Raw genomic sequence first — 13,383 nt, 5'->3', positions numbered from 1 at the left:
GATGCATTTATATAAATGTTATTATTACAAATCACGATTACATTTAAAGCAAAACAACGTAACGCTAAATGAAAAATTTTGTTCGATTATTCGTTGGACGAATTCGAGACTTGAATATCAATATTCTAAGCCATTATAAAAAGGCTCTAAGCATAACTTTTTATAAATGCAAATCCTTCAGTATTATGACATAATAATCCTACTATCCTACTAATATTATAAATACGAAAGTTTGTTAGTATGTGTGTGTGTTTGTTGCTCTTTCACGCAAAAACTACTGAACCGGTTGCAATGAAATTTGGTACGTAGATAGTTGGACAACTGGAATAACATATAGGAAACTTTTTATCCCGACATTCCTACAGGATACGGCCTTACGCGGGTGAAACCGAGGGGCGCAGCTACTTATTTATATAAAAAACTACTTTGAAATTGTTAGAACTAGACCATATATTTTAATGTAAGACATCTGCTTTCAAATAAAAGCATTGCAAAACAGGACAAAACATTCTTCTAAAAGCAGACGAAGTAGGTTCAATGGGTCAGCCAGTTGAGAACATAATAATGCTTATTGTATTGGGTGTATGCTTGTACTTTTGAGTATACAATATGTGTTTGTGAAATAGCTGCAGTTTATTATACCAAGTAACTGGAATCCGGATCGTTAATAAAATATATTAGAATGAGTTGTCCGCCCCGGCTCCGCCTGTAGTACATACATCAAGTAGTGTAGTCAGCACTCAGGGCTCACCAACATGTCCAACGGTAAAAGATTTTTAAAAATCGGTCAAGCGGTTTCTGAGATCAGCGCATTCAAGTAACGAACAAACATCAGCTTTATATTATTAAGTTACATTTAGCAAAATATATAAATAATTATAAGTGGCAAAAAATTTATATTATAATTCGCTTCCGCTATAAAATGTCTGCTTTAAATCTGAGCATGAATTATAATTTTGACATTTATATCTTGAGCGAGGGCAGAAAAAGAACGTATTTTTTTGTTTGTAAATCAATTACTCGCAACGATACAATACATAATATTACCAATGGTTCTAACATTACTGACTGCAGGTAAATTATAAGTACATATACGCAATTATTGTTTAAGAATGTCTCGTTTATAGACGCCGTGAATGCTCATGTTTCAATTATAATACAAATATCACATGTTGCGACACTTTACGGTTATAAAATGCAAGCTTGTGGCAATAAGTTTAAGTGCAGTGCACACGACTGAATGTATTCGCTCGTCAAATAAATCGGCTAGGCCAATTGTAAAATAAAATACATATATAAAGAACATATAGGTGGTCACAGTGCCACCAACTCATCTATGCAATGAAGGGTGTATTTTGTCGCTTCATTGTAACCTTTTGAATAAGTATTAATCTTTAGAATTATATTCCGAAGCGTCACTTTTTACAGCTTTCGGCACCTTAAACAATTAAGATTTAGAAAGATGCAATAAAACACACGGAGCATTTGAGGTAGTCAACAATGAAAACTCAACATATTATTGAGTTCTATTTTTCGCTATTTCTACGATAAGTTGTTGGCAGTTACAGAAAGCAGTTAGTAATAATTGGTCATAACACTTTAAACGGGTATGATATTATATTTTTTCGCATTCCAAAACAAAAATTTCAAGGGATAGTAATGATGTAACTCAATTTCTTATGTTCTGTCACTTGATAGTGCAAAACCTGCTTTAGTGTAAGCCTTCGATTAAAAGCTATCGGAATAAGATAAAGATTTAAGCGATAATAACTAGGCAATTGAATGGTCGGCCTGGTTTAGTTACGTTTATTTTTATCTTTTATAATTATTGGTAAATACAATATGTCTCTATATTTATTACTAAATTAAATAAACAAATCACTCAATTGTATCGTTATTTATATATAATATCACAGTTATTACCTAATATGTAGAAAATAAATATGTGACAAAAGAATAACATCATCCAATCATGAGCCTAAAATTACATCATCATCATCAGCCCATATATGTTCCCACTGCTGGGACACAGGCCTCCTAAGAGGGTTCAGGCCATAATCCACCACGCTGACCAAGTGCGTGTTGGCAGATGTCACATGTCGTCGAACTTTTGATTCTCGGACATGCCGGTTTCCTCACAATGTTTTCCTTTTGAAAAATCAATTTATTTCCTGCACGCTCGCCTAGTCTTGAACCCCTACTTATAGATTTTGATGTCCGAGGTTCTCACCACTGAGCTGGCACTTCTTTTACTGTTTAAAATTACATTATAACAATAAAAAGTAGAAGAGTTTGTTTAAACGCGCCTATCTAAGAAAGTATTGAACAGATTTCAAAAATTCCTTCACCGTTGGATATGCGCGTGATCCTCAAGCGCTTCTATCTATAAAATATCTTCTATCTTGATAAAGAGGATACTTGTAATTTTGTATGTTTGTAACGTATTCACGCAAAAACCATTGGACTGATTTCAAAAATTCTTTCCCCAATAGAAAGCTGCATCCTCACCGAGTGACATACGCTATATATGGTACCGGTAGTAAACAATAACGAATTTCTTTATTTCAATTGAATATTACCTATAGACTATTGAAATATAGGTACAAATATAATTAACTTTATTAATTAACTAGGCGAAAGTGTAGAAAAAAACTATAAAGCCACTCAACTGGTTATCCAGACATGATTCATTGCAGTTGCCACACAGCCTTCCAGTTTTATTATTTATCATGCGTTAAGATTAAGTAGTTTATTTGCAAGCTTGCAAGTATTCACGAGAAGCCGACATTTAGCAAGTCAGCATTTTTAAAAGCTTCTTTTTTTCAATATGTCTTTTCGAGCGAATGATTTTCTTTTATTCTATATTTCTAGTTTTTTATTAAGGACCGTTTACCCTCTTCAGGGCCACACGCTACCTTCGGATAAAGTGGGGATTGAAAGAAATATTTCCTAAAATTCGGCGAAAATAAATAAATAAAAATTAAACGCCAGGTTCAGCTTGGCGTTTTACTATATTTAAATGTGTCTACGTTTTTGTATAAGAGTGTACCTGATTGAGGTTTTTATAAAACGATTTACTCATTGTAAAGTTATAGAGCTCAATTATTTTTTCGTAATAAAATACAAAAACCACTCCATTCGACTGCCATTCTGACTAACAACAAAAAATAATGTATTATTAGGCACTTTAATTACGTTGCACATAAATTATTCATATTGTTTTGTACATAATTATAATAAAAAAATGCATACTACATATAAAAAGCGTAGACACGGAGTCGAATAAAAAATATTGCGCATGAGTAGGTAGTGATCAACTTGTTGTAACTTTAATGTACAAGTCTACTTGTAATTTATACATTCTGTACGTTTATCACTAAATTCGATTCTTATAAAATCGTCATCATTAGCTCATATATGTTCCTACTGCTGGAACCGCTACCTATGAGGGTTCAGGCCATAATTCACCAACGCTGGCCAAGCGCGGGTTAGCAGATGTCACATGATAGTGAACTTTAATATCATATAGAATATATATTATAAAAAACATGTTGCGCGCCCACCAGCACACAGAAGCTATCATTTCTATAGCTTATATCACGCGTTCTTTCTTTCTGGTACTGGAGCTACTTCTTGGCCAAGTATCATCAATACCCGCTCAACGATTTTGAGTGAAGACACATTCATAGAATTAATATTTACAAGTGTTCAATTAACTTTAAATAATATGTATATAGTCTCTATAAGTGTCTCCCTTGCCAAAATTATTGCAAGTCGAATGAAATAATAATAACTAATGCAAAATGTGTGTTTTTTATACATTGTACCATATTGTACTTTGTACATATATTCTCTGCCGATGCATATATTATTTTGATCGTTCATTCTTTGTATAGATCAAAAAAAAACCCAGCCAACGTCTTCAAGGCTTCAAGTTCAAGTAATTACAATAACACTCATCAGCAGTAACTGCCGCTCGTGCGTGCAAATATTTGAAACAGAGTCGTAATGGCTTTGTTGTGATGATCATGTCCATTAAGTACCAGCGCCATCTATTTTCCGAATAAGTAAACAACATGACTTAAGGAGTTAATACATTAGAGGAAGTTTATTTACGTGTTATTTAAATGGAGGCCGTTATTTATTTGTATTTTTTATCAATATATGCGTACATAGTATCTTTATCTATACAAATTTAGACTGTATACGTATCGCAATACATATTATAGTCGCAGCACATTAGAAAACATATTCGGCGAACGTATGTTTCATAGCAACACGTGCAGTTGAGCAAGCGAGTTTGACAGAAGGTCGAATATCGCCTGCCAGTTAATGCTAGTTCGTATTTGCAAGTACTTCTAAGAGAATCTGTAAACAGATTGCATACAGTTTATAAATCATAGACCAAACGCATGTTACGATGTTTTTAGAGATGACTCTATGATATTATGAATCGACTGTTGTGTACAGTAAAACCATAAATTGATAACACTCATTGAGTTACTAACAAACTGTGATTGAATTACAGTTATACCTTATAAAACAACAACCCATAATTAATGACTTTATATTTATCCCAGGGCAGCATTTAATCGGGATGAAAAGTATCCTATCACCCAAGTATATATAACAAATTTCATCAAAATCCGTTCAGTAGTCTCAGCGTGATTGGCGGACAAACATCCATACAAACAGATGAGAAATTTTGAAAGAATAGAAAAAATTTGATCACGAGGCAGGATTTTTTCTATTATTTCAAAATTTCTCATTTATAAAGCATTTCAATGCTATAAAACTAAAAATTAAATCCATACAAACAATTTATAATATTAGTGTAATTCTATTTTGACCGTTTATGATTTTTTTTTTATTATAACAGGATATACATTTATTTATCAATTTAAAAAAATATGTAAATACAAGTCACTAAATAGGTATTTTAAATGAACAAAGTGCATTGATTATTCAACAAATTTGATATTCTAAAAAAACAGATATATAAATATGATTATATGCGACCATAAATCAGGAATTCCAATAAAAATAAAAATATACGCATAAATTGACTCACATTGTAAAATAATAAAAAATCCTTTTTAACAATCGACGAAAAATAACATTCAAACTAATCATATATCACTATCACTTAACTTATTCCACAATTAAACACTTTACAAAGTATACAAAGCTATAGATAATATTTCGATAAAGAACGGAACTGCCGTACGTACACCTCTTTGCAGTATCAAATAACTAATATGCAGTAAAAACCCTAAACAACTCGCTTATTTACATTGTAATGACGTATTTGATTACGTATTCAGCGAACAAAGTAAAACGATGGTTTAATGAAGTTAATATATTAGAGAATCAACGTTCTTTCTAGAGGGATATACCACGCGTCATGCTGTAGAGTGTACATTAAAGACGAGTGTTGATAAGGTAAATTAACTTATTTTAATGCCATAAGCTGGCAATTGAGCTGGTGGTTCGTCTGATGGTAAGCGATCACCACCGGTGGTGTCTCAGTGGACGCGATGCCCACTTTTATGAGGTAAGGGAAAAGAAGGAATGGACTGGGACGGTGTATGTAAAAAGTAAATCTGGCCTCCGAATTTTAGTCACCATATTAATAATTATTCATTCTGACTATTGAACCTTGTTCATATTGGAAATGTTTGTTTTCTCAATGGTACAGTATAGCAATAAATGATAATAAATTTCAATCAACCGAAAACTATATAGATGAAACATCTCTGTATATTGTTTACAATATTTTTTGATAAATAAATTATTGTTTGTTTGTTGTTTTGCATTTATGCTTATATCAATTGAAATACTCTTTCACCATTTCACTGAGTGGCGGGACGAGATGTTTTTCCAATATATAAAAAAAATCCATCCCACAGACTTATTGTACGTTTTACTACTTTATACTGATTTTTTTTTTATTGATAGCCAATTATAATAACTGAAAGGCGTACTTACTTGTCTTTAACATTCGACATACATAGTAAAATATTATGAAAGGAGATTAAACATCACTATTGGAAGCAAGACCAAGAAAGGCTTAATAACTTAATCGCTAAACCGGAACGTACGTATCAACTTTCCTATACACCAATGTAGATTAACTTGAGCCTTATAGGGTTTCAATTGCGGTCACTATTATTTATATACCAAAGTCCTTTGAAGCGTAAAGGTTAAACGGGTTCATTACTAGTTTAATACCAGATTTAAACAATGCTATAATTGCTATTAAAATGTGTGAATAACAATCTATCTAATATAATAAAAACAACAAACGACGTTTGGTAAACTCCAATTCAAACATTTATTTATTCAATAAGACTTCTTATTGAAACACTTTTGAATCGTCATTTTACACAGTTACCACTGAAAAAAAAAATGATATAACGCTATTTATAATTGTACGGTACAAATATATATATTTATATAAACTTATATCCAACTATTACATTCACAATGCAGGTTTTAATTAATAAGGTAGGAAAGAAGGTTAGAAAAATATCTTTCAAAACCGAGGCATTGCTTGGTACTTATCTTTATCAATGTATTTTTAATTTTTATATAAAGGAGTTCATATAAATTACGAGTGGAGAGAAAAATCTATAATAACATAGGCACAGTGAGCTGCTTCTGGTAGGGATATAAAATTACAGAAGTATCTACACTACCTACCTAATAAACGTATTAAACCAGTATAACCTGCTCGTCTTACCTGGTCATTGCCTGGCTTTCTCAACATCATTAAACAGCAACAAACGAGTTTCTATTACAAGATGTTTCAATACAACATAAGTGGATACTACGAGTAGTATATTATATTATACTAGCTGCGACCCGCGGTTTCACCCGCGTAAGTCCGTACCCCGTATGAATATCGGGATAAAAAGTTGCTTATGTGTTATTCCAGTTGTTCAGCTGTCTACGTACCAAATTACATTGCAACCGGTTGAGTAGTTTTTGCGTGAAAGAGCATCAAACGCACACACCTCCTTACAAACTTTCGCATTTATAATATTAGTAGGATTAGTAGGATATGCCTTGGAATACAAAAATATAAAATATATTAAGCTATGAGTTTAATAAAATCATCCAGATCCATCTATATCTGCAATTCATCAACTTGCAAGCATTTACGTGGTTAATGCAATTGTATTTAATATACCAAATTTTAATTATTCACTGCATCCGATGCGTCATTTCATTCGTTTTCGTAAAAGTATGACAGGTCAAAATTTACTGCGTACTAATTCTTAATCATATTTGTAGTATCTACCAAAAGAAAAAAACAATGATTTGCAGTTTTTAGCTATTTATATAGTTAAAATATATGAATACGGTAGACATTCTGATTTAGGATGTTTAAATTTGGCATTGATGGTTAATTTGGTATTCTACACTACGAACAGACGTTAGGTTACGCATCAGGGATAGAAAAGTGAAACCGAAATCAAAATTATTATAGACATATAATTGAATATAGTCATGGAGCCTGCTATTATTTTCCTTTACGAAAAACAAGACTTAAAAATGACAGCCACACTACCTCTATTTAAAATCCACCCGAACAATTTAATAAATAAACTAGCATTTCTAATAGCTCTAAAAAGATTCAAACAGTCTATGAAAAAGACAATTTTGTTCAATAATTACTATGTTTTTTAGATAGAGCAGCAAGCAGGTAGTGTACATTACAAGATAACATTATTTTATTATTTTGTAATTAAACTTTATCTTGCCGAGATAAGTACCTATATTATAATATATAGCATTAGAATAATTTTTTTTATAAATAAAGCTAGAAATTGTTTAAAAGCCCATTTTTTATTTTTATGGTTCTGTACGCAAAGGGTAAAAACATGACCCTATTGATAAGATTTCGCTGACTATCTCTCTGTCTGGCTGTCGTCTGTCTGTCCGTCCGTCCCTTTGTCACCAGGCTGTATCTCATGAACCGTGATATTTAGTCACTGGGATTTTTCAAAAATAATATATATATATATATCTGTTGCCACGATAACAATATAATAAAATAATAAGAAATCGATCGTTAAGCAATAGTCGGTCATAAAGTGGATGGGCGTCCAACTTTTTTGTAGTTGATCTTTACTTTATTTTTAGGGTTAGTAGGTTCGCGGATCAGACCCGCACTTGATAGATTTTCGTACTCTAAATAGTTTTTGTACTAGTCGCCAAAACGCTAGAAACAGATGATTTTATGCTACCATGTATAGTGGAAATTGTGCGAAAAAAAAATTATGTGTAGAAGCTTCTATTAAAGTGTATACCTACCTAATAACTTAACGATATGCTTATACTGGTAATCGTATTTCGTATTGTTTATCTCACGAAATGAATGTTCGAGAACATCGTGGAAAAAGACGATACTTGGACCATACACCGCGAGAGGAAACGTCTATCACACTAACACATGCGTATACGCACAAATTCGCACACATCGCTGCACCCTACGAACGTGAGATCAATCATGCTGACTATCAAGTCTCTAGAATCGTCTAGAAATATTTGACTTCACACACAATACTAAATTATAATTGTAAATTATTGAACCAATATGTGATATATTGGTTATGATATGAGCTTTCTAGTAGGAGAGCTGGTAACAATGTTTGGGTAAGTATTTGAGGTAATCTTAATGCTTATCACATACCCTTATTTTCCATGTTGGGGTATACAGTGTTAAAAACGTCTTTAATCGCAATCAAGCAAGGTTAATTTAGAAAGAGTTATTTAAATCTTTGGAGATTTGATTACGTATTCGTTTTTTTTTTGTGATTCTAGGCGATGTAAAACAGATATATAAGATAAAAACGGGATTAGGCATAATTATTGTATAGTAAAAAGGTTTGGTTAGCCGGACCTTCATTTATGACTAAAGATATTGATTTATACTTTATGCTAATTCCAAAATTGAATTTATTTTTTATCGCTCGTAAAATAACACTCGTATTTACACATCATTGTTAAGAGAAAACACTAGTCTTAACACTCATGACATTTAAAAAAAACATTTTACTTTTCAAATATTAAAAAATAACGTTTAAAAAAAGTATTTCGTGCCTGTCTTTCAATATGTATGTCTGGAAATCAGCGTGGTGACGATAGTTGCCGAAAATTTTCAGTAATCGACTTCATTTTTCAGTATTATACAAATCGATTTACTTTCGAAGATGACGGTCTAATTCAATGTAGTTAAATTTAAATAAAAAAAAACTAAAATCCATTCATCGATAGTATACCTAAACTTACCTTTTTATACCGAGATACCGATATATATCGTTTGTATATCTGAACATACCTATTTATGTAAATAAGGCTCGTTTACAATACTTGCGTAGTACTTTTTTTTTTCCTTTTCTGGGTAGAGTTCGCGAAAGAAACAAGACTTGTTTTTTTTTTTAATTTTATTTTTATATATTGTTTGCTAGACAGTGATTATATAGACTACTTAATATCGTGGTGAAACATCTTATTACGATCGGATTTTTTTATTACGACGGCGAAGCCGTGGGAATAAACTAGTATAAACAATAATTTCATATTGGATATTACTAACCTTTTTAAATTTAATGGAAAAAGTACCTACTTATGAAACCATGAATGAGGTATATATAGGTATATAATCTGTCTTCTTATTAAATATATATCACTTTAATAATTATTATTAATATATAATCAAATTAAATATGATTATCTTGAGATTGGATTTAAAGTCAAACAGTTTTTACAAAGATTGTAAGTAAGTCTGTACCTACTTAACAAATGTTTTTAGAAGAGATTAAATTTGACTTACGATGAAGAATCTTAAAAAAGACGAAATCGGATTCGCCGTTCTTGTGTAAAACCGTAACCAAGTTAAATAATATAGATCTATTTATATAGATTGTAATACATGAAAAATTTATTTACGTGAACTTTTAAATTTTCGATCGTGCATTTACGTCTCGAGTGGCCGTATATATTTGAATATCGATTAGCCTTATTTGATTTTCAAATTGTTTAAACGATATGACGTTCTGAACTTGTAAATCTATTTACGTAACATTGACGATATTATTGCTATAGTATTAGAACTAGAGGATAGACGCCGTTTTTGATCTAGGATCAAAATGATTATATATATTTGCATATAGCCAACTCCTTTAGGATATATAACAGAAGATTTTGATGAGCCACTTTAAACGGACAGATTTAATTCAAACTCAAGATTTCGGTTGCGCAGAATTCATGTTATTACGATAGTTGTTCAAAAATACTATATTATATTTGCGGTTTCGAAACAAATTTATTTTACCTTTAGTATCATACAAAGCTGATGAGTTTGTTTGTTTGAACGCGCTTATCTAAGAATCACGACCGATTACAAAAAATCTATCACTTTTATCTAGTTACATATTGTACCTTTAACATACTCTCTTAATACAATTTTATCAATTGTGGCACGACAGTTTAAAAACATATCAAACGTATTTCCGTATATTATAAAAAAATTCGACGTTCACTTGTCCCCTGTACTACTGTGCATATCAAGTCGTATACATGATATGTACAAGGATATTAAAGTAAAACAACATACATAAAAGGCGAGTACATTGTTTTTTATAAGCCTATTGAATAATCAATGCGTTCCACAACCTAGGAGCACAAGCTATCTGAATCTATTTACTTATTTAGATCATTGACAATGCTATATGAATCGCAATGCCCATCAGATAAAACGTACAACAAAACGCGTTATTTATGCCTCCATTATACTCATAACGATGCAATAACAATTCATTTATAATAGTTATAACTCCTCACCTCGTGTCGTACAGCGAAACGATAACTATGATAATTAATATAAACATACAAGTAATATTTATAGTTCAAACGTGAAACTGTGCGCATAAACCTCAGCGTATGAAGCAGACGTCACACAAATACAACGATTTTATAACAACTACCATAGGTCCTTTTCGCAATTCGCCATATATCTATAATGCGTATAACTACACGAGTTTGCCATACGAATGCAGACATGGACTCGGTCGAAGATAGCGATTAAAATAAATGACAAGTACTTATGGACTGGGAAGGACGCTTGAAGGTACATCGTGATTGATTACCTGAACAGTTCGTTTGATTGTTTTATGTGTATGATTGTTGGAATGAACTGAGCATGATTTATGATAGCTATCCTCGGGAAATCCCACTAATATTATAAATCCGAAAGTTTGTAAGGATGTGTGTGTGTTTGTTGCTCTTTCACGCAAAAACTACTGAACCGATTGCAATGAAATTTGGTACGTAGACAGCTGGACAACTGGAATAACATATAGGCAACATTTTATCCCGATTTTCCTATGGGATGCGGACTTACGCGGGTGAAACCGCGGGACGCAGCTAGTTACTAGATACAAATGAAAAATCGGTCAAGTGCGAGTCGGAATCGCGACAGGGGTTACGTATAATTAAACATCTGCAAATTTGTCATCCAATGTACGACAGTACCAATCATTGCTTAACCTCGACTTTTATTATTTGTTGTTATAGACATAAAACGGCAACAGAAACACATGAAAAATTATGGCAACATGAGGAAAAATGTTCCTTTCGATTTAAGTTACGTTTTTAGTATAATGTCCGTTATACTACTACTGACTGACCCAATATTATTCTGAGCACTTGAATAATTGCAAGTGCTTTATCAGATACAAATAACCATCAACACAGATTCCTTGGAATAAAGTGTAGCGATATATTTTAGATAACTAATGAGACTTATTACATACTAGCTGCGCCCCGCGGTTTTACCCGCGCAAGTCCGTATCCCGTAGGAATATCGAGATATATGTTATTCCAGTTGTCCAGCTGTCTACATACCAAATTTCAATGCAATCGGTTTAGTAGTCTTTGCGTGAAAGAGCAACAAACACACATACGTACTTATAAACTTTCACATTTATAATATTAGTAGGATTTCGAGAAAACATTAAATACTCATACATTTACTCGTTTTAGCTGCAATAAGACGGCAAAATATGTGACCAATCGATGAAGTATTTATATTGTTAGTGGACTTCAAGGTTGCTTTACTATCATAATAATATGTTGTCATCATAATAATCATGCAAAACAACAATTACAGTGAAAATCATTAAATTATAGCAAATTTGTTTTCCAACAAAATAAATTAATAAAATATAACTCACATCCTACTAATATTATAAAGGCGAAAGTTTGTAAGGATGTGTGTGTGTTTGTTGCTCTTTCACGCAAAAACTACTGAACCGATTGCGATTAAATTTGGTACGGAGACAGCTGGACAACTGGAATAACATATAGGTAACTTTTTATCCCGATATTCCTACGGGATATGGACCTACGCGGGTGAAACCGCGGGGCGCAGCTAGTAATCTGCAAGTTACAACAAGCCATCAAGTAGTGATACCACAGTTAAGTGAGTTGTTTTTCTCATTATAATACTGGCTCAAACCTTTAGAAAAGTGTTTTAATGGATTTTAAGGAATACATTTCATTATATTGTGTGCTTGTGTGTTTGTTCAAACCATTTTTTTTATTTAAGTCACTATAAATGGTAAATGTGTGACAGTTTTTATTTACAAAAGGACTAATTATAAGATAAAAATGATTTGATCCTGGGTTATATAAATATTATAATAAGTCTAAAACAAATATTTAAGAAGTACTTTAAATTATACTATTACAGTGACGTTTTTTAATTTTTAATTCTACGACAGACAATCTAATTTGAACAGTAAGTCAACATCGATCACGTAACTATGGAAAGTCTCAGGATGTTATGTAAATATTGTGTTACTAAATTATATTTCAGTCGAAACTTTACCGACAGCCTTAATAAATTCATAATCAATGAAAAAGGCACCGTATACAATAAATATCGAATTTTAATTGTGAGAACTTACCAATTAGCTGAACAATTGAGATTGTAGAGATGTTGCACAATTTTATATGGACTTTATTAATATATTCCTCCAATATAAATTTTGAAATGCGTTTATTAATCACAGTTATGTTTAAGGAAACTCGGATAAATGAGTATCCAATTATTAAATATTTAATTCATCATAAGTACGTGCAATACTTCTAATGTGATTCCATAGTTCTAATTCGCCAGTTTTTTGACAACTGACGTCTGTCTGCCGCCTGACAGCAGCTGACCCAAAACGTTGTTTAAACAAAGATAACTGATATAGTATAGTATAGTAGTAGTAGTTATAGTACATATATAGTAGTAGTAGATATAGTATAGTATAGTAGTAGTTATAGTGCATACATTATTAATTTTTTTTTTTCCCCACTATAAACAAA

At 31.8% G+C, this 13,383-nt stretch overlaps 1 protein-coding gene across 2 annotated transcripts in view; it reads right to left on the bottom strand.

The window, feature by feature from the left end:
* LOC119837971 (sodium/bile acid cotransporter-like) overlaps positions 1-13,193 on the bottom strand; it is a 35,236-nt gene extending 22,043 nt beyond the window's left edge. The window contains exon 1 of one of the 2 annotated variants that reach the window (XM_038363777.1): positions 12,978-13,193. The gene's annotated coding sequence lies outside the window, so the exon portion shown is untranslated. Of the gene's footprint in view, positions 1-5,071; positions 5,219-12,977 lie in introns of those variants that run through there. The other variant, XM_038363778.1, reaches the window with a different exon arrangement.
* Positions 13,194-13,383: the final 190 nt, after the last annotated feature.

The sequence above is a fragment of the Zerene cesonia genome, chromosome 29 (genome assembly GCF_012273895.1).
Source record: "Zerene cesonia ecotype Mississippi chromosome 29, Zerene_cesonia_1.1, whole genome shotgun sequence".
Lineage (NCBI taxonomy): Eukaryota > Metazoa > Arthropoda > Insecta > Lepidoptera > Pieridae > Zerene > Zerene cesonia.
This window is presented reverse-complemented; position numbering and strand designations above follow the sequence as displayed.